This window comes from Octodon degus, unplaced genomic scaffold (genome assembly GCF_000260255.1).
Source record: "Octodon degus isolate 3935 unplaced genomic scaffold, OctDeg1.0 scaffold00037, whole genome shotgun sequence".
NCBI lineage: Eukaryota > Metazoa > Chordata > Mammalia > Rodentia > Octodontidae > Octodon > Octodon degus.
The window spans coordinates 7,899,964-7,920,221 of NW_004524613.1; the positions used below are offsets into that span (position 1 = coordinate 7,899,964).

Here is a 20,258-nt window from a genome sequence, read left to right on the forward strand (position 1 = left end):
TACCACAGGGAAGCTGCCCCTGGCTACCTACCAGGCTGAAGTAGTAGGATCCCAAGTTCAAGGCCAGCCTTGGCAACTTAAAATACTGTAAGATTTATCCAAAAAATAAATTTTAAAAAGGTCTGGGGATGTAGCTCACCCTAGAATGCTTACCTAACACCTAGGTTCTGAGCTCACTCACCAGAAAAATAAAAACAAAATGAAACAAGGCCAATCAATCATCCAATGTCTTTGGAATCCATCTCTCAAATAAGCAGTGACTGTATGTGTGAAAATTGTCCTGTTCCTGGGCACCTCTGGATAGCTGGGACCAAGTCGAAGATATCTTTTTTGGGGGGCGGGGGCAGGACTGGGGTCAAGTCAGAGATATCTTTTATCGCCTAAATCGGTGCGATCCACAAACCAGTAGCATCAGTAACACCGGGGCTTGTTCAAAGTGTAGAATCTCAGGCTCCACTTGGGATCGGTGGAATTGGATGCTAAAACCTCTTTGCAGGACACTAAAGCTGTCGGGTACCCAAGATGGTTTTAGGATGGTCCCACGGTTCCTCTCAGGAAAGCGTGCCTGGCTGAAGACAGCCGGCAGATGTCGCTGTTCTCCTGGCATTGGTGGTAACAGGCTTTGCTCCTCACGCCAGAGGCCCCCGGGGGCTTCGTTCGCTGTGAAGCCCTGGGAGGGCCAAGAGGTCCAGGAGGACCCGTCGTGTCGCCGCCTTTTTCTCTCCATCTCCTTCTGCGCAGTTCCTGACCAGGTTCATGAGAGCCCCAAGGGCTGCTGTGTGAGCCCACGCCCTGCCTCAGGATCCGCAGGACAAAGCTCAGGAGAAAGCGGCTCCTCCCAGGAAGGCCTCTTGGAGTGAGAAGGTGCCCCTGGAGTGGGGAGGCATCTGTTGGGAGGCTCCTCTTACTCAGATCGCTGAGTTAGAGGGTCTTGATGACAATCAGACCTACACACAGAGATAGGATGTTCTCATTACTTTCCTGTAACAGGCAAAACTCAAGGCCTGTCTGGGACTCGTTTCCAGTTTCCTGTATGAAGTGAGAATGAAAAGTCATAGTTGGGCATGTCCTCACTTCCCCTCTGTGGTCACAGTGCCAGTAAGGGAAACCCCATATCCTGAGTACAGCCTATCTGGGGTTCAGACTCAGGGCCCTCCCCTAAGAGTCAGGAAGCCAAGTTGTGGGGTTTTCCCTCCAGTGCCCAAGCTGTCAGCCTCTCGGCTTTGCCCCACCCTCAGAAAAAGTCCCTGAAGCCCCAGCTGAAGAGCCCCATGAAGTTTGGCTCCCATGCCCAGCCGTACCCCGCTCCTGGCTCCCAGTGGCTGAGTCCCATTGGAGCTGAATCTCCTCCAAATCCCAGAATTCTGAACTCATGGCTGAGACCTGGCTTCCCATTCAACTCCTGTCATCCGGAGTCAGCCTCAGGCACCAGCACCCAGTTATTTACAGAAACTCAGTTGTCCTGAATTATAGCAGCATAGGAGTAACATCCTTGTGCTAGGCATGTAACATATATAACAACCTGAAAGACCTGAACAACCTGAAAGATCAGAATACAGAGTGCCCACTTGCCTGGTGGAAGGAGCTGAACCCTGAAGACACTGTATGCCTCAGCCAGCCTCAGTCAGTGGAGTCCATCTCTCAAATAAACAGTGACTGTACATGTAAAAATTGTCCTGTTTCTGGGCACCACTGGATAGTTGGGACCAAGTCACATATATCTTTGATCCCCTAAAGTGTTCTAATTGGTGCGATCCACAAACCAGTAGCATCAGTAACACCGGGGCTTGCTCAAAGTGTAGAATCCCAGGCTCCACTTGGGATCGGTGGAATGGGATGCTAAAACCTCTTTGCAGGACACTAAAGCTGTCAGGTACCCAAGATGGTTTTAGGATGGTCCCACGGTTCCTCTCAAGAAAGTGTGACCTGGCTGAAGACAGCCAGGCTCAAGGCTGAGATGTGTGACAGGCTCTCTACAACAAATAGCACATTTCCAATTTTGTAGCCTTAACAGGGTTTCTGTGAACCCTGCAAGGTAGAGCACTAACTGTGACAAGTAAGGACTTCCTGGACAATGACAGAGTGGCTCTGATGGAAGATGGCACTGTGCTTTTCATATGTGGTCTTCATGGTGATAATGTTTGTTTGTTTGGGTACTGGGAATTGAACCCAGGAACCTCACACTGAGCTATATCCTCTGCCCTTTTAATTTTTTTTTTTATTGAGACAGTTTCACAGAGATGCTAAATTGCCCAAGTAGAGCTTGTACTTCCGATCCTCCTGCCTCAGCCTCCCAGAGTACTGGGGCTACAGATATCCACCACCACACCTAGCTTGAGAGTGACAATTTTTTAAATTAATACTAGAACTTTGGTGTGGTGGTTTTATCAGTAAGCCTGGAGCAAAAAGTTCCAGGCTCCTCTCTGACCTTGGACTCCACTTACAAATCCTTTAGTTTGGAGATGGTCCCAGGTATGCTCAAACATTCCAGAATATTAATGTATGATAAAAAGTCACTAATTCATTTGCATATTTCATCATTCACGCTTTCATCCTTCCTTTGATAATCCATCCATCAGACATCTATGCAATAACACCTGCCATGCAAAGCGCTGTTTAGTGTTCAGAAGCCGTGACAGAGCAAGACACAATCAAATGAATGGATATTTATCAAGTGCTCACTGTGTGCTATTCACTGTGTTGGGGGCTGCAGGCATTCTGTCAGCTTGCTTTGGTGGAGATTTCATTCTGGCTAGGCAGGCAGGTGGCAGGCAAGCAAATAATTATACACCATTGATGTGCAGGATCTGTAATAGAAGTACAGCCAAGGTGCTACGGGAGCAGAGGGTGGGGGTCTCTTCCAGTGAGCAGACAGGGCTTTGCAGAGGACATAGCAGTTACCTGGGGCCCTGGAGAAACAAAGCCCATGGTATGGCTGGGGTGAGGACCCTCTGTTCTTTGTGTGACCCAGAACTGGGCCCCAGGTGCAGGTATCTTGAGTAGACACCAGGGCTCTGGAGTTTCAACCCTAGCTCCTAGTGATTCCAACCCAGGAATGAGAACCCCAGGCCTGTGGCAGGAAGCATGGACGATCCTGCCACAAGGCACTAAGGGCAAGCTGTACAGGGCATCAAACACCAACCTAAGGAATTAAGGCCTTTCTTGTGCTCAGTGGAAAGAATTCACAAGAAGCCCGAAGCACAGAAGAGGCTGTTGTGGATGGAGAGTGTTGGCAGCAGCCTGGAGGGAAGTGTAGGGAGCAGAGAGGCCCAAAGAGGAAGCTTAGTTGGGAGGCTTTTACAGCTAGCTAGCCCAGCACCTGCAGAGCCTAAGGCGAGTGATGGTGGTGGTGTTTGTGGTGGTGGTGGTGGAGGAGGAGGAGGAGGAGGAGGTGGTGGTGGTGGTGGTTGGTGGTTGTGTCAGGAAGCACCTCCCTGGAAGATGAGCACTCTGTGTGGGGTTGCTGAGGAGTGCTGTGAAGGAAGGGGATGTCATGAAGCAGTTGGGGACGATCAGGATGCTTGGAGGAGCTGACTGAGAGAAGGAATGATGGGTCAGTGTTGCACACTTTGAATTCTTAGGTGTTAATACCTGTGGACATCTGTTCTGGAGTTTGGAGAGGTGGCCAAGCCCTTGAAGAGCTAAGTGGCTTTGGGGATGGGGACCTTAGAAACACTACTTCCACTTTCAAGGCAGATGGATGCAGAATTTTAAAAACTAACACAGGAAGAATCCATTAGAAAAGTTAGCTGTCAGGCTGTCATCTCTGCTTTGCAGCGGGAGCAACTGGGACTCAGAAGAGTCAGTGGTTTGTCCGCAGCCCCTGCACTCATCAGTGGGGAGGTAGGATTTTTGGTTTCAGTGACCAGACCATATTGGCCTTTCTGCTGAGTCTCCAGGAACAGAATGCTGTTCACAGGCACAAAGGAAACAGATTCAAACACGGGGAAGGGGGAAGATGGAGGGGGGGAAAGGCTGCAGAAAGAGCTTACAAGAGGGCTGGGGACACAGCTCAGGGGCTGAGCACTTGTCAGACATTCATGAGGCTCTGTGTTGAATCCCCACCACTCAAAAAAAGGGAAAGGCCATGGAGACTAACATATTCCATTAGTGAGCATATTCTGTTTGTTTGTTTGTTTGCTTGTCATTTTGAGATAGGGTTTGGCTATGCAGTTCAAGCTGGCTTTGAACTCACTTTACAGCCCAGGCTAGCCTCAAACTCTCAGGGATCCTCCTGTCTCAGCCTCCATAGTGCTGGGATTACAGGCATATACCACCATGCCTGGCTTTAGTGAGCACATTATTAATTCTCTCTCCCACTAAAATATTTTGAAGCAAATAACTTCACCCATGAATATTTCAATATGTATCTCAGAAAAGACAAAGGCTTTTTCACATAGTTATAATCTCATTGTTACCCCTTTAAAAATTCTAACATTAGATTAAAGCACTTGCTTAGGCAGACACAATGGCTGGGGTTCTATCCCCAGCTTGCCGTGCAGGCCCTGCCCCAACGGTACGCTGAGAGGGTGATTCAGATTGGGCATGGTGGCGCCTGCCTGTAATCCCAGCTCTTGGGAGGCTGATCACTACGAGTCCGATCTACATAGTGGGAACTTGTAGACCCTGTAGAACCTGTACTAAAATACAAAAATAAAATAAATAAATAAATAAAAATAAATAAAAATTCTAACATTAATTCCTATTAAAGGAACCTACCAGGGACAATTGGATTCAACAAACCTCAGAATGGAAGTGAGGCTTGCTTAGCTTGAGTTGCTGTTGTCACAAGGATGATAAGGAATTTAAATTTGCCCAAGATAATTACAGCCAAGGGAAGCGGGATTGGAAATGGCAGATTCGAGAAGCTCATGAGGCTCTGGAAAGGAAATGTTACAAACAGGGGGAAAGGTATGGAAAGGTTTTCAGAATACAAAAGTAAAGATTTTCCTTTCTGACTTCCGTCTTCTTCATCCAAGGGTTATTAGTCATAAATGTAAAATCAGAACCAGGTCTAAAGTGAAACCAAGCAGATAAAAATAACACAATGCAGAGTTGCTAAATGCAGCAAGACAGATTCTGGGTACTCATTTCCCACTGAGGCTTTCTAAATTGCTAACTTTATAGACAAAGATTATAATTGCAAAGGCACTGATCAGAACATGCTAGTTTCCTGGGCGGTCCTGTACATTGTTTAACTGGTCAGCCTGGACACTGTCTACTGGCATCAGGAAACTTTATTTCTAAGTCCTTTATGAACTTGCTCTGAGAACTTGGATAAGTCCCCTTCTCTGGTCTAGAGAATGATGTTAGGCTACAAGACTTCCTAGTTCTCTTTAAAACTCTCAGTTCTCTGATTGGACAAGTTGCCTAATAAAAGGACACTTATCAGATAGGTGTGCTGACATGTGCCTATGGTCCCAGCTCTCGGGGAGGCCAAGGCAGGAGAGTCGCAAGTTGGAGGCAGGCCAGGACAACTTAGCAAGACTCTACCTTAAAGCAAATAACAAAACAGAACTGAGGATATAGCTCAGTGCAAAGGCCTTGGGTTTAGCCCCCAATATCAAGAAAGGTGTTTATCTCCTGGGATCTTGAAAGCATTATTGGGATTTGTTCAAGGCTATACTGCACTAGCAGAATGCTGAGCTAACTAACCTAAACGAAGGCTGCCATGGAGACACCATGTGTTTGTTATGCAGGTTTGTACTTCAGAGTCACTTGGAGCTGCACTTGGCTGACTCCCAGCTCTTCCTGAGCTCTTGGGGAACATCGGCTGTGGAGGGGGAGAGCACAGGGAGCTGCACAGAGCCACCACAGATGGTTGCTTGAGGCCCAGGAAGCAAGCTGTAGAAATAAGTTAAAATGACAGCCCAGCTTTTTCCGTTTTTCTCCTTTGGCAGGTAAAGGAACTGGTGGATGGTGGCCAGGGAGTTGGGGCTGAGGCAGAGCTAAAGGGACAGGGCTATGAGAAGCCCACTGATCAAGTTGCCATATGTTGCTTGGTCAGGGAGCTGCATTTGAGTGGAGCCTCAAGATCTGATGCTGGAGCCGGGCGTAGTGGTGCACACCTGAAATCTCTGCATTTAGGGAGGGTGAGGCAGGAGGATTGCAAGTTCAAGCCCAGCCTGGGAAATTTGCAATTTAGCAATATAAAAAAATCCTAAGGGCTGGAGAGATGGCTCAGTGGTCTAAAGCACCTACTTGGAACTAGCTTGGCAAAGCATCAGGGACCGCGGTTCAATCCCCCAGCACCACATGCCAGCCAGCCCCGCCCCCTGGTGGGCTGAGCTGGCCACACACACAAATAAATAAATAAATAAATAAAAGGCTGGGGTATACAGTTTATTTTGAAGCCCCTGTATTCAACAAATCCCTAGTACTGCGAAATGAATAATTTTCAAAATAAAACTGCGGGGACTGGGGTTCGATCCCTGGCATGCTATGGCATGTGTGCACCCCCAGGGCACACTAAGAAGGCGATTGAGACCAGGCATTGTGGCGCATGCCTGTAATCCCAGCTCTTGGGAGGCTGAATACAGGAGAATCACTATGAGTCCGATCTGTATAAGGAGACCCTGAGACCTTGTACTAAATGCATAAATAAATAAAAATAAAACTGAAGTTGGAGGGAAACTAGAGCAGAGTAGAAGAGAAACAAAATAAAGAGACACTATCTTGGACTAGAAGGAGAGCCCTTTCAGAAACCCTGCCTCGGACAGGCTTGAGCATCACACACGCAGAGGATGGGGTGGTTCTCAGGCCCAGCTGCCGAGATTTCTCTTTGCAGTTCCCCCACTGTGCTCTCCTAGCTCCTACAGCGCAGTCTCTGCTGGTTGAGTTCTTTTCTACAAGTCACCAATATTTGTCATATCTGCTTCAGCATGAAAATACCACCTCCTGGAAGCCCTGTTTGACCTCTCTATTTTTTTCTTTTTTTTTTTTTGGGAGGGGGGACAGGGTCTGACTATGCAATTTAGGCTGGCCTTGAACTTACAGCAATCCTCCTGCCTCAGCCTCCTGAGTGCTGGGATTACAGGAAAACACTATCACATCTAGCTCTTTTGACCTTCCTTTTTCATACAAACCAGCCCATTTTTGCATAATTTTGAAAAACAGTACTCCAGTTACAACTTTTCATATATATCTGTGGTTCTTATTTAATTTCTACTGTGAAATATCTTCAAGCTCTCAGAACAGTTGCAAGAATAATACAAAGAAAACCATATGCTCTTTGTCTGGATCCCCCAGTTGCTAATGTTTTGTTACTCTCTCTCTCTACAGGGATACATAGAGATTATATATATAATTTTATATATATATATATACATATATATTTATGTATAGTTTTTACTTTGAATCACTTAAAAATAATTTCCATGCATCTTGTCCCTTTACCTCTAAATATTGGAGCATCACAGACACACACACACACACACACACACACACACACACACTATACATGATTATTTACTTGTGTAAGTCCAGCACCATGACATTGATTCTTTACACAATAGCTGTCTCCTTTTACTTACAGGGAGGCTCCATAAGGGCAAGGTGAGGTCTTAAGCATGACCTGGGTGTTTCTGTACCACAGTGTCAGGCACACAGTAGTACTGTGTAAATATGTGTGGAATGCACCAGCAATCCTGAGTGGGAGATCTTGTCATTAATATCGCACTTTCCGCAGCTCTCTGCATTCTTACTCAGCTGCTATGTGTGTTGCTTGGGGTGGGGCGTTCTGACTTGGCTGCCTGCCTATTTCTGTGAGGAATCGGGATGCCACGGAGGTTGGCTATGGTGCCTGAAGACGAGCTTGTGTTGTTTTTCACATCCTCTCCAGCCAGCTCTGGCTCTTGCTCAGCCACGTTCTTGATGGGCAGCTGCCTTTCCTCTGGCCCAGTGGCACCTGTTGGCCATCACTGCTGGATAATTGGCCCCATGAGAGCTCTCTGGCAGAGACAGCTGGAGCATGGGCCAATCTTCCCAGGTACTTGCTTGCACAAGGAGCCTGCCTCCCCTCTTAGAGCCCATGGCCTGCCAGATGCCCTGCTTCCCTGACAATCATGTCGTGTCCCTCTGTTGGGACTCAGTCATTGTTAGTTGCTAGAGGAGGCCAATGGAGGGGTAGATATGCTCCTGGCATAGAGCTCACAGCTTCCTGTATGGATCATTTAGGACAGAGATTCCCCAATGTGGGCTCCAACTAGCTGCACCAAGCCTGGTAGGGGCTCAGGAAAAGTGTGCCTCCTCAGACCGACTGAATCAGGACCTGGGAAGAAGGTGTGGCAGTGTTTCTCACACTGGCCTCCAGCACTTGGGATGGCACTCGGGTGCCCAGTGTTCTGCTCTCAGCTCACTACACCTGTTCTCAAGGGGAGCTATCAAGCCCAGGAAGTCACTTTCACGCCTCTTCACATACAGGCCCCTTCTCAGCTCATTGTTGCCCATCTGCAACAGCTTATTGTGTCTGCTTTTTCTTTTCTTTTCTTTTCTTTTTTTTTTTTGCTCCCAGCCCCCCAGGATGCCTTCAGGGCAGGTCTAGTTTGGCTTGAGGATGAGGAGATCGAACCACAGCAACCTGAGTCTGACTGCTTTGTTTCTGCAGGCACTTAAACACCTGAGCTAATGGGCAGGCCCTCTGTGTCTGCTTTTTCTAAAATGTTTTCAGAATTAAAAATAGGTTTATCACAGGCTATTACATTACCATAGCAACCTGGCAGTCATCTAGAAAGAAGCAGACAGTACTGCCTTGGGGTCTCAGTGGCACTAACGTAACTTCGGAATTGCACGTGGGGGGTCTTTATCGCTATGCATGGCCTCTTTGTTTCTCTCATCTTTTCCTCCTCCTTTGTCTTCTTCTTGTTTTGGGCCCCTTATTCCTCTCTCATCTCACTATAAGCAACATGTGTCCTCATCATGTTAGACTCTCCGAGAGGCTGCCACATCCAACCTTGCCTTTGAAGCTAACTGTAACACCTGGAGTAGGCTGATTTGAGCAGTGCTATTTCACTGCATTATTATCCTCATTAAAATTTTTCTTGGATTGATGGATTTTTTTTTTTTGATGCATCTTTTTGGAAAGTGCACGCACAGAGTACAACAATCAATAGGCACAAAAGGGCACACGTTAAGAGTAAGTCTCCTTATAACTCCAGACGTGCGGGTCCTCTCCTGGGGGAGCCCCTCACCTGTTCCTTGTGCATCCTTAGGCAGCGCCCCCCATGTGCATGTAAGGATGCTTCTTTACTGCTTTTCCTTTTCCTGACAGCATTCCATACTCACCACTCTGCACCTTGCTTCTGTCACTCAAGATGTCTTAGGAGTCTTCCTCCAGCATTTAAAGTTGACTTGTGTTTTTGTGGTTGTTTGAGATAGGGTCTTGCCAAATTGCCTGAGCCGCCCTTGAACTCACAATCCTGCTGTCTCAGCCTCCTGAGCGGCTGGGATTACAGGTGCGCGTATCTGCCTCTTGCTTTGCAATAGCTGCACGCTCTGTGGTTTAGTTGGAATCATCGTTTATTCAATCAGTCTCCTGCTGGTAGATACATGGGCTACTTCTACTCTTTCGCTGTTGTCATCTCCATTTTGCAGCTGGAAAAACTGTGATTCAGAGATGAAAGTGACCTTAGGAGAGTCCCAAAGGAAATGTTGGCATCCTCCTCAGGCATTACTTAGCTCCAAAATATAAAACAAAAGGAAGAGTTACTGACTCCTGAATTACAATAAAGGGTCATCCTGTGAACCGAATTCTGCTTCCCTTACTCTTATCTTATTAAGTTTTATTTATATTGCCTGATGCTTGATTTGTAATTAAATAATATGAAATACTTCTTTTTCAGAAGTCTTTGAAGCCTGTCTTCCTTGATAACTGATAATGTTTGTTAGGACAAAGACCTCATTTTCTTCATTCCTGCACCCCAGGCAGTACTATTCTTCAAAAAGTACTTTGTAATAGCTGGTGTGTATTAGGTGCTCGGTAAATACCTGAATGGATGGAAGTACCAGGATTGTTGTGGTGAAGACAATGGAGTTGGAGGGCTGGTTTTAGTCCTGGGTGCAATATTTATTACTATACAACTAATCCTAGACCCATTACTTGACCTTCTACGTCTCACTTTCCCACATGTGAAAGACATACACCCCTGTGGTTTGCTGGCTGGCTGACTGGAGGGACTGAATGCAGTTCATGTATCCATCCCAGGACCCTGTCTGTGTGCGGCGAGGGCTCTGATGTTCTTATTAGGCAGGAGCTTCTCTCAGGGTCAAATGCTGCCCGGAAATTGTGGTGGCGAGAACCCAGAAAGCTTCAAGACTGAGGTAACTTGAGTTGGGCCCTATGGGAGGAGTAAGATTCCAGCGTATGTGGCTAGGCCAGCTCTCTTTAATGAGTGCATCCAACTACAAAATAGAGACGATGACACCCAGTTTCTGGCTCCCTCTGGGAGATGGACCAGCTTAAAGTCCCTTAAGAGGAAAACACTATACACTTAAAAGGCGCCATTGTTATTCAGCTGGAAAAGTGCCTTAGAAGGACAAGGGAGCTAATCCCTGCCAAATATGATTCTGCTTGCGCTGTGTGTAATTGAATATTTAGCATGGATTTAACTCAGGGAGCCAACTGTGCTGTCAGAGCCAAGTTTAATGGGGCACTTAATAAATGTGGAGGTAATTAATACCAACCAGATGTCAGGCACGCGGGAAGATTGCGCTGCTTCGGCGACTGACGCACTTCAGGGAGATGGAGTTCTGGACTGAGCCACAGGGGCAGGGAGGGGCAGCCCTGCCTGTGCCTCTGAACAAGCAACATTGGTTATCTGCTCTGAGGCCCCAGGAGGCCCAGAGAATCAGAATATAGTGAGTTCTCTGCCATTGGGTCCCTTTAGTTCTCAGACTAAGGTGTCTCTGGCCTTGCTGAACATAGAGGATGTCCCCACTGCCTGGGATGGCAGCCTCTGGCTTTGGTCCTGCCTTCTGGATTCAGCAGGCTCTACCACACCTAGTGCTCATGTCATGATGAAGCTGAGCCTGAGATGCAAAGGAGCCAACAGGAGCACTGCAGGTTGGGCTCATGAGGGGCCAGGTGTCCTCAAAGTCCTACACCAAGCACCACTGGTTCAGAACAAAGCCCCAGACCCTAGACTCACCACAGTCTCTGACTGAGCCCCGCACCTGAGATTTCAGCCTCTGGATTGAGAACCCTGCACAGGGATCTCTGACAGTCATCGCTGGACCAGAACTCATTCTTCAGCACGGACTTAGGATGTATTCACCCCATTCATCTTGAGATTCCCGCAGATGTGGACCCCAGTGCTGGGCAACCCAAGTGATAATTCTGAGCTTCGCTGTTACTCTATGAAATTAATATTCTCTCCTGTCATTCTCTACGAAGGCTTCATGTCTCTTGTCCTAGTCACTCAATCCACAAACATTCATGTGTACCTAGAGAACCCAGCACTATGCTAGGTGCTGGGAGACAAGAATGAGCAAATGAAATGGAGATGGTGCCTGGGTGTGGCAGAGTATGCTAGTGATCCCAGCAGGATTGACAACTCAAGTCCAATCTTGGCAATTCAGTGACACAGTGAGATTGACCCTCAAAATAAAAAATAAATAAAATGGTCTGAGGATGCAGCTCAGTGTGAAAGCCCTGTGTGCAATCCCCAACACCACTTTCACCACCACCATTAAAAAAAAAGGCAAATGAGAGAATTACAAATTGCAATAACTGATATAAAAGACAAAAGCAGGGGCTTTAGCTCAGCGGTAGAGCTACATTCTACCTAGCATGAGTTAGGTCCTGGGTTTGATTCTTAGTTTAGGGACAAGGGGAAAAAAAGGAAAAAGACAGGGAGGGACCTGTGATAGAAGTAAGGGAGATTTACATAGAGAGAGGGTTTCTGTTATCTAATCCCCCATGTTTATAGATTTAGAACCCTCACTTATGTCACTCATGGTTTTGTGAGCAGGGAGTTTGGGAAGGGCTGGGCTGGGCCTCCATCTCTGCTCCATGTGGTGCCTGCTGAGGCATCTGGAACCAAAGAATCCACTTCCAAGATGATGTCATCACAAATTTCATAGTACAAAATGTCACATTTTTCTCTTTTGTAAATGTCAAAAGATGTATGCAACAAACACTACCTACCGCCTAGATTCTACACTTCACATTCTGCCATCTTGGCTTTTGGGCACATCTCACTACCCTGAGATGATTTCTTCATGCTCAAATCTGGTGCCTGGCGCTTCTATGTCGGGCGCCCTCCCGTCCAGCAGGAAAGCACTCAACACGATTTGTGCGGCGGAAAGGCTTTAATCGTTCTCCTGAGTGATGCGCCCCGAGAGAGCACAGTTCCTCTCTCCATCCCTCTTCCTGTCTCTGTCCCTCCGCGACGCAGAGCGTTTCTTTTATATCCTCACACTGTCCAATCGAGGGTTGATACATGTTACAGCGCCATTGGTTACAATCTCAGGGAAGGTATCTTACATCATTATAGGCGGGTGTATAGCGACTGCGGAAGCAGGAAATGAGCGCCATCTTGGCACACTCGGTGGGAGGGGTAATCTAGCGCAGGCTTCAAGGGCTGCAGCAGGCCTCACCCAATGGTCCCTAGGAGTTTTGGTTCTGAAGCCGCGATTCGCGGCATGGGCTCTCTACACTTCTAGAATTCTTGTGCCCTGTGGTGTGGTTCTTTCCCAGCTTGGTAGTCCCTCGGTAACTGTACTTCTTCCATTACAGACTTATAGCACTGGGTGTGGATAGAGCTTCACACTGAGGTACATCTCCTGCCCACCCCTACCCCCTTTTTGAGACAGGGTCTCAATATGTAGTTCTAGCTAGCTTTGAACTCACTGTATATCCAACGCTGGCCTCGAGCTCATCCTCCTGCTTCAGCCTCCCAAGTGCTGAGATTACAAGTGTGCACCACTGTGCCTGGCCCCAGCCTTTCTCCTTTTCTTTTTTTAGGTTCTGGTACTTGAACTCAGAACCTTGAGCTTGCCAGGCAGGTGTTGTGCCCCAGTGTTATATTCCAAACCCATGCCATTTTTTAAAAAAATTTGAGACAGGGTCTCACTATGTCACTAAGTTGTCTAGGCGTTTGTGATTCTCCTGATTCAGCCCCCCCAGACAGCTGAGATTACAGGTGTGTATCGCCATGTAGTGAAGCCTATTCTAAAAGGCTGGGGCCGAGGCCGAACCCTAAGGGATGAGAACAAGCCTCTCCTGTGAAGAGTCAAAAGGGTATATTCCAGGCAAAGAGACCAACCAGGACCACAGCTGAGAGAAGCAAAGTGAGTTTTCTACCTCTACTTTCCTTTTCCCTTTTCCAAATGCAGTAAGTCCCGATTTACAGATGAGTTCCGCTCCAGAAGAATGTTCATAATTCAGACTCATTCCTAACTCTGACAAAGTGAGTCTTATGTGAAACTTGTGAAATTTCACGACTTGAATGTTCGTAAGTTGGGGACTTACTCTATAGCCTATCAAACAGGACACATATGGAGCTGTCTCCCTCATGAAGCCTTCCCAGATGGCTCCAGCTCTCCCGATTCTTCCCTTTCTTTGGAGTACATATATCTGTCAAGTTTATCTAATTTGCACAGGTTGGTCAGGTCATATAATGGACATATACATGTGCATTCTGAAGCATTGGTGAAGTTGCTAACCTTCCTCCTCCAGTAAATGAGAATAGTAATAATCCACATTTTATAGGGTTACTGGAGGAAGAATGTATAGAGTGTGTATGTATACAGTGCCCATCATGTAGTGAATACATAATAAACAAGAGTTATAATTAATGCTTACAAATCTACCTCACACTGTCATGTGTTAAGCTACTTTAGAAATTTATTCACAGCAGAAATCATTCATTTTTCACCTTTTTCTCCTTCATAATCGGTAGATGTTAATGATGGGAACATGCATGCTGCGAAGTTTTCCACGGCTGTGGTGCTGCTAATGGAGCCATGCTGGGCACAGAGATGAGCAAAACTCAAATGGTAACTTCCAGAAGCTTCTAGAAAGTGAGAAAGTAATTGTTCTTGCAGCAACCGCACTAGGGGATCTTTGACATTTGGCTGCAGAGACTAATAGACTTCAAAGCACCCGCTTACCTCTGTTACTGTGCCGAGCCTGCCCTGACAAAGTCCATAGCACCAACTGCATGGCTTCCACAACAGACATTTATTTTCCCACAGTTCTGCAGGCTGGAAGTCTAAAATCAAGGTGTGTGTTGGCACCTTCAAAAGGCTGCAAGGAATCTCTGCAATGCCTCTCATAGCTTCTGGTAGTTTGCTGCTGGTCGCTGGTATTTCTTGGTAGGAGAAGCATCACTTTGATATCTGCCTTTATGCACATAAAACCACAGGCACATTGGGCCATCTGGCCTTTCCTAAAGGGACCAAAAGTACATGATGGAGGAGATAGACATTTTAACAAATGGAACTGGGAAACCTGGCTATACACATGCAGAAGACTGGCTCTAGATCCACATCTCTCACCACATACTAAACTAAAATCACTATTAAAATAGAAGATAAAATAAGTAAAATCAATATTAAAATAGAAGATAAAGTAGGTAAAATTCTTCAAGACATATGCATAAATGAGAACTTTCTGAACAGAATCCCCATTGCATAAGAAGTAATATCAAGAATGGGATTATATCAAACTAAAAAGTATTTGCACAGCAAAAGAAGCAACCAGTAGAGTGAAGAGACATCCTACAGGGTGGGAAAAAGTTTTACAGTTACTCTTGGATAGAAGACTAACATATAAAATACATAAAGACCTAAAAATATTTAAGACCCCATAAAAATGGGTATTTGAAATGAATAGATGCTTCTCAGAAGAAGTACAAGTGGCTAAAAAATATATGAAAAAAATGTTCATCAACTCTGGCCAGCAGAGAAATGTAAATTGAGGAAACACTGAGATTCCATCTCACTCCAGAAAGAATGACTATCATCAAGAAATCAAATAATCACAAATGCTGACAAAGTTGTGGGAAAAAATGAGTCCTTCTACATGATTGATGGAAATGTTGTACAACCACTTTAGAAATCAGGACAAAAATTCCTCAAAAAGCTAAAAATTGAAATTCCATTCCGCCCAGCTACTCCCTTTCTAGATATCTTCCTGAAAAATTTAAAGACATCATATTATAGCAAGATGTATACACATATTTATAGCATAAGTTTAGCAAAACTCAGTATTTTTATAGCGCAACTGTGCTTAGAGCACAAGTCATAATAGCTAAGTCTTGGAAATGGCCTATATGTCTATCAACAGATGAACGGGTAAAGAAAAATGTGACATTTGTACAAAATGGAATACTACTGTGCCATAAAGAAGGATAAATCTAAGTTATTTTTAGGAAAATGGATGCACCTTGAGACTATAATGGTAAGTGAAATAAATCAGACATGCAAACTTAAATATTATGTGGTTTCTCTTACATGAGAAACCCAAAGTATAAGTAATTTAGAGAGCAAAATAAATGGGAAGGGGATCTAGAGATGGAGGAGAAAAGGAGGGAGGGAGAAGAAGTAAAAAGAATAAAGATGGGGTATGTACATGCACCAATTTCCTCTGATGAATAAAATCATTACATATTGCAAATGTGCACTAATAAATTCCTTCATCTAGGAGGCCATTCTTAGGTGTGATCTGGGCTTTCCTCTCATCCCCGGTCCCCTATGTTAGACTAGGTCCCATTTTAACGTCATTTTAACTTGACTGTCTTATCTTCAATAAGGTTACAGTTTGATATAATTGAGGTTAGAATGCCAACATATTTTTTAGGGAAGACATAATTCAACCCATAAAATACTCTCCTCAAATACCCTGTTTGGGCTCCTCTAGGATAAGTACCAAGTTGAATCCTAATTATCTGCTTGTTTTAGGCTTTCACTTCTCCCTACTTCATCTACTCTTGGTTCCAAGCCTTTTCTCACAGCCCAGCCTCTCCCACTTTTCCCGTCATGGTTATTTTCTTTTCCTCCTACTTTTTGCCTGGAAAATTTCTGCTCACTCTTCATTTCTTACCTTAAATGTTACATCTTCAGAGAAACTTTCTCTGGCCACCCTCTCTTGATTGTACCTTCCTCATGTTATTTGTTCATTCACGATTTTCCCTTGTTTCTTCTTAACAGGTTTCATGTTTTGTAACTATTTATTTACTTGTGTGATTGATTGGTGGGGGTTGACATTAGTGATTCCTAGTCTGAAAGCACAATGAAGATTGGGACCGACTTAGTCACTAGTGGATTTCCAGTGTCACAATGTGTCAGCTGGAGCAGACTTTCCATAAGTATTTGTTAGATGAACTTGGATCTATAATACCTCACATTATGGGATTAGTGAATGCTGAATAAATTATAATTATTTTTGCTTGTGTCCTTCAAGAGACTAAAAGTCCTCAAGGATAGGCTAGGTCTCATTCTTTTATGAATCTTTAGCATCCAACTCCTCCTTCTCTACGGTTTATTTTTTTTTAAACGTCAATTTGTTTTTTTTTAATATCTTTATTTAGGTGTGTGTGTGTGTGTGTGTGTGTGTGTGTGTGTGGCCAGCTCAGCCCACCAGGGGGCGGGGCTGGCTGGTATGTGGTGCTGGGGGATTGAACTGCGGTCCCTGTGCTTTGCTAAGCTTGTTCTAAGTCAGTGCTTTAGACCACTGAGCCATCTCACCAGCCCCTCTATGGTTTATTTTAAATATGAGACGATATCATAGGTAGGTAACTTAGGTAGAAATATTAAGGCAGTCAGCCAGGGTCAGGCCCTCAACCGAGCCAGGGCAAAAGATGAGAACACATCAGAACTGTGGCTGGAGGTGGATCTGTCAAAGACTAGACCTCAAGATAAGGCAGGAATCACTAGGCCTACATGCCTCCATGAGACAGAAAATAACTTCAGATTATCCTATAGACTGTGCCTCTTTGTCTAATAAAGCCCAGATGGACATCAGTTACCCAGCTGGGTGACCAGAGCATCCAGACTCACCCCTTCCTAAAAATGCCTTTGCTCCTTCCATGTACCCTTGCTGGGCGACTTGTAATCTTAGTGGTTGAATATATTTTGATCCGCATTGCACTCATCTCTTCACTTTGCTCTGTAAAAGTGGCCTCTGTGGCAACCCACTTTTGTGTCTCTTCTTGTCTCTCAGGAGCTATCTCTCAAATCTTTCCTACTTTTTTTTTTCAGTACCAGGGGTTTGAACTCCAGACCTTGCTCTTGCCAAGCGAGTGCTTATTCCACTGAGCTATCTCCTTGGCCATTAAATCTTTCCTACTCTTAAACTTCACTGTCCCTTAAAACTTATTCTTTGATTTTGGAGGATACAAACTCAGCATATTGGACTCCTAGCAAGTTGATGAAAGAGAAAAGCTGCACAAGAAAATTTAAAAAAACCCAAAAAACAGGAATCAAACTCAGGACCTTGTGCTTGCCAGACAGGCACTTGTGCTGCTGTGCTATATTCCTGGCCTGAAACTGTTCTTTTAAAAACTTTGTTTTTTTGAAACTGCCTAGTTCCGTAACTGCTTCAAGGCTTTGTAATTTCTTGACTCCTGTCATCATGAGAGTGCAACCAAACATACAGGGTACTTGATTGTACCAGGCTTTTTTGGTCATTAATCTAGTCTTGTAACTGATGGTCGTTAATCCAGCCCTGTAACCAATGATCTTGCCTTGCTAGCTAATCAGAAGAACTGCCAGGCTGTTTTTTTATGCCTCCTGTTTGGGCATCACCTAAAAGCCCAAGACCACCAGAGATGGGAGCCTAATATTCTGGAAATGACCTCAATCATTGCGTGTCAATGTAAACAAATCTGCCTCCAAATCCTGTGTGTTGTTTCCTCATTTCTGTTTGCCTTTGCCTCAGGAGCTGTATTTCCCCTGTATCAGCATGATAAATTACTCTGCAGTTTAGGAGCTTATAACAATATTGCTTCAAATTTCTGTACAATTTATGGGAGTCAGGAATGTGAGTGATTTTGCTAGATGTTTCCAGATCAAAGCCCCCCATAAGGTTATATTTAGGACTTCCATCAGGATCTCTGTCCTCTGTGCCAAGACGGAACTCCCAAGGTAGCTCATGCATTTGGGTGGCAAGTTGGAGCTGCTTGTTGTCAGGAGACTGGGTGATCCCTACCCATGTTTGCGGAAGTGTCCTCCCAGCATGGGATTTCCCATGAGTTATCAAGAGAGAGCAAAGAGGAAGTTCTGTGTCTTTTTCTGAAACTCATGCTTCTACCACTGGTCAGCCATATTGAATGCAAAAGAGATTACAAAAGGTGGAGTATAGGGAACCAAAAACCCTAGTCCATGCAGACTGGTTACTACACTCATCTAAACTAGATCTTTTTTTCCCAACTACTTGCCCCCCTCATTCCTCAATCATACTGTTGTTAGTTATCAAATTATATGATTCCACATTCATTTAGTTATTTCACTCTGTCACCCTCCATCCCTCTAACAGACTATTATCTGGTGGATTTTTTTTTTTCACCTAAAGTACATTTATTGAATGAAAGAAGGAAATTTTAAAAAAAAATGTATTTAGTACAGGGTCTACACGGTGTCATTACACAGATCAGACTTGTAGTGATTCTCCTGTTTTCAGCCTCCCAAACTCTGGGATTACAGGTGTGTGCCACCACGCCCAATCTCTGTTACCATCTCAGCATGTCCCCCGGGGTTGGGCCAGCACAGCACACTGAGGCTCAAATCTGGTCCTTGCATCTGTGTAAGCAGGTGCTTTAATCTGCTGAGCTATCTGGCTGGCCCCTAAAAGAAGGAACATTTATTTATTTTTTTCCATAATTTTATTGAGAAACAAACAGCAGTGAGACAGTTTCAAATCAAATTGGTAGGACAGTTTCAAAAATTAACACATTGCATACTCTCTTTCTAGTGGTTATTTGCTGTACAAGATGCAGACATGATATCCTATTTACAAACATCTGTTGGTTACAAACATCTGTTGGATTTTTTTTTAACTAAATATAATGATTTACTTTTGCCTGAATTACAGCAAGTGTTTCTGATTATTTCCCTTCTGTTTGCTTTCCTTTAAGCAAACAATTTTTTTTCCTTTCTTTTCTTTTTCATTTTATGTATTTGGAACAGGGTCTCACTACGCAGCTCCGACTCGTAGTGATCCTCCTGTTTTCAGCCTCTCCAGCGCTGGGATTACAGGTGTGCACCACCACGCCTGGATTTGGCGTTGCCCATTTAGCACAGCCCAAGGGCATTTAATCCGTAGAGCTATCTTGCCGGCCCAATCAAATAAATGTTTAGAGCTAAGTGATAAAAAGTTTGGTGAACCCAGAGAGTCTAGATCTCTCTTCCCTAAAATTCTGTGTGCCCAAGCTCAGAACCACACAGCAGGGGACAAAAGTCTGACCAAGCGCAGCAGCCAAGATCGCCACAAACCTAGCAACGCGGGGCGCGCCGGACTGAAGCTTCCGGTTGCTTGGGGCGCGTCACTTCCGGGGCGTGGGGTCGTGTGGAATTACTTCCGGGAGCGGCGCGGCGGCTCAGGAGGTAAGCTGTACGTTTTGCCAGGTGATCGGATTTTCGCGGTGCTCGGGGTTGGAGCGGCAGCGGGGGCTGAGAGAAAGGGTGGGTCTGGTGCCAGGACAGGCCCTGCGCAGCAGGAGGCGTGAATAGCTTTCCCTGGCGTGTGCTGGGACGTTCCTTGCCGTGGGAAGTTGGAATTCCAGTTGGGCCGAAGGCCTTGCCGGGTGCTGTCCACCCTTCAGTTCGGAGCGAGCCTGGGTCGGAACTCGGGCTCGACGGCCACGTCCCGGCCTTTCCCTCCGCAGGTGGAGCCGCACCTCAGGAGACTGGCAGGGGCTCGGATCCCGAGTTCGCCCCGCATTGCTCTGTGAACCCTGGTCAAGGCTTCTTTCCTTTGGTTCTCATTTTATCTGTGTAAGCCGGGCATATAGACTTGTTCCGAGAATTAAATGAGACAGTGACTGTAAAGTGCTCGGGTGTTGAGTGGAGTTTGAGGTGAAGTGATTCTCTGAATATATAGTCTCCCCCTGAATTCCCGCTGTTTCACTTACCTGAGTAAATGGAAAAACTCCCCAAATAAGCAGGTTGTAAGTTTTAGATTTGTATTCTGAGTAGTATGATGACATCTTGAGCCTTTCCTCTGCCCTGCCTTGACTGTAGTCATCCCTTTGTATAGCAAATCTGAGCTGTATAGGTCACCCACTCATTAGTCTCCTGATAGCCATCAGCAATGCAATACC

At 45.4% G+C, this 20,258-nt stretch overlaps 1 protein-coding gene across 2 annotated transcripts in view; it reads left to right on the forward strand.

The window, feature by feature from the left end:
- Positions 1-19,497: 19,497 nt before the first annotated feature.
- Manbal (mannosidase beta like) overlaps positions 19,498-20,258 on the forward strand; it is a 33,691-nt gene continuing 32,930 nt past the window's right edge. Inside the window, exon 1 of one of the 2 annotated variants that reach the window (XM_004630892.2) lies at positions 19,498-19,542. The gene's annotated coding sequence lies outside the window, so the exon portion shown is untranslated. The other variant, XM_023714975.1, reaches the window with a different exon arrangement.